Source organism: Sinocyclocheilus anshuiensis, unplaced genomic scaffold (assembly GCF_001515605.1).
Source record: "Sinocyclocheilus anshuiensis isolate Anshui unplaced genomic scaffold, SAMN03320099.WGS_v1.1 C33041703, whole genome shotgun sequence".
NCBI lineage: Eukaryota > Metazoa > Chordata > Actinopteri > Cypriniformes > Cyprinidae > Sinocyclocheilus > Sinocyclocheilus anshuiensis.
The window spans coordinates 1-2,189 of record NW_015621485.1 but is presented as its reverse complement, the minus strand read 5'-3'; the positions used below and the strand labels follow the sequence as shown (position 1 = coordinate 2,189).

At 35.3% G+C, this 2,189-nt stretch overlaps 1 long non-coding RNA gene across 1 annotated transcript; it reads left to right on the top strand.

The window, feature by feature from the left end:
- LOC107683206 (uncharacterized) lies at positions 1–927 on the top strand. Its single transcript, XR_001633685.1, has 2 exons — positions 1–35; positions 120–927. It is a non-coding gene; the product is annotated as an uncharacterized LOC107683206 (long non-coding RNA).
- The last annotated feature ends 1,262 nt before the right edge of the window (positions 928–2,189 follow it).

The window sequence follows — 2,189 nt, the reverse complement described above, 5'->3', positions numbered from 1 at the left end:
ATAGAGGGTTACTACTACCACAGAAGCTCTGAATGGTATAGAATTAAAAAAAAAATGTTTATCATAAATCTTCAATATATATCACCTCAGGAACCCAATTGTAATCCTGTTCTTATCAGGTATCAGTCTTTGAACCTCACACACGTCCCTGAACACAGCGCACCCATCTACGAGTTCCGGTGACACTGAAGTCCTCCAGGTGAATCTACAGAGGAAATGGACATGAGAGAACGAGAGGAACTGTCTAATGATTACGCCCAGGACTCGGCTGTCCTCTCCCCTCAGTGAAAGAATAACCAGAGGTACAGATGATGGAGGAAGGAACTCTTTCAGGAGACTCTCTGCACAAGCCGATCAAGCGAGTGGGATTCGGGGATTCGCAGCAGTGTTAGCTGCTAGAGTTTTTAACGCCTCTGTCCTCCGATCATCTTAGAAAACTATTTTTATCCTTAAGGTTTGGGGATTAAAATCACAGTTTTTCTTTGCCCTGGATGGAAGAGCCAATGGTGATATTTTTCTCTTCTTTTTTTTTCGCCTTGTAATTTGATAAAAGAGCATGGCCAATCTTTGTTTTAATTTATTTTGAATCATTCTGTATGAAAAGACTGTGAGCGGGATGCTGTATACAGACACTGGGACGTCTTTTGAAGACGTATCAAAGATACAGTATGCGATATGATGGATACGGAGAGTTGCTATTGTCTGCGGCTTGCTCGGCTCTCAGACGTTGTTTTTTTATTAACGTAAGGTGTATCATCAAAAGTCACATATATAGCAGCTGGGTCCTTCGCTTCTACGTGTGATATATTTTTTATTATGAGATGAAATAGAGTCAGGTGTTTTGGAAAGAGGTATATATATTATCCCATGGTGGTAAAGCTATTTGTAAAGCCGCTTTGGATGAAACATTTCTTTCTGAGTTTGGAAAAAAAAAAACGTCTGTCGGTAGTTTTGCGCTCCTTGTTTTGCTATGCAACCTGAAAAAGCTCAGTTTATAAGAATCTCAAGTATATGGAAGCCTGTTTCCACCACGCAATGTGAACATAAAGGTAATTGACTTTTTTTTATTACACAATTCTTAATTTATTTCTGGCAAGTCTGAGTGTATATCTTTAAATTTGTAGTTAGGATCTCGCAATTCCGACTTTTTTCTTGCAATTCCAAATCTGTATCTTGCAGTTCTGACTTTTTTTCTCAGAATTCAGATTTAAAATCTTGCAATTCAAATTTTTTTCCTTGGAAATTCAAGTTTATATCTCGTAGCTTTGAAGTTTTACCTCAGAATTTCAAATTTCAGGAAAGAAAAAGTCAGAATTTTTTCTTGGAATTCTGAGTCTGTATCTCGCAATTCTGACTTTTTCCCAAAAAATTCTGAGTTAACATCTTTTAAATGACCTTTTTCCTTCGAATTTCGGAAGTTTATATCTCGCAATTTTGACATTTTCAAACCTGTATCTTTTTTTCTCGGAATTCAGTTAACATCTCACAATTCTATTTTTTTCCCTTGTAATTTCAAGTTTATATCATACAGCTTTGACTTTTTTCCTCAGAATTTCAAATTTATATCTCAGAATTCCAGGAACATAAAAAGGCCATTTTTTTCTTGGAATTCCAAGTCTGTATCTCGCAATTCTGACTTTTTTCCCACAAAATTCTGAGTTAACAGCTCACAATTCTGGCCTTTTTCCTTTAAATTTTGGAAGTTTATATCTCGCAATTTTGACTTTATCTCGGAAATTCAAAGTTAAAACCTCTCGCAATTCAAATTTTTTTCCTTGGAGTTTCAAATTTATATCATGTAGCTTTGACTTTTTTTCCTCAGAATTTCAAAAAAATATCTCAGAATTCCAGGAAAGGAAAAAGTCTGTTTTTTTTCTTGGAATTCCGAGTGTGTATCTCGCAATTCAGATTTTTTTGGCCCAGAATTTGGAGTTTTTTCATCTGAATTTTAAATTGACATCTTGCAATTCTGACTTTTTCTTTCCCGAAATGAACATCTCATAATTTTGACACTTTCTCTGAGAAAATAAAAAGTTGGAACTGAGAGAAATAAAGTCAGAATTGTGCTTTAACATTTTTTTTTTTTTTCTGAGGTGGAAACCGGCTTTCTTACAAGTAGGGTTGCAAAAAGGTGGAAAATTTCTAGTAAATTTCGGAAACGTTCCAGAAATTTTGGAAACTTTCCAGGA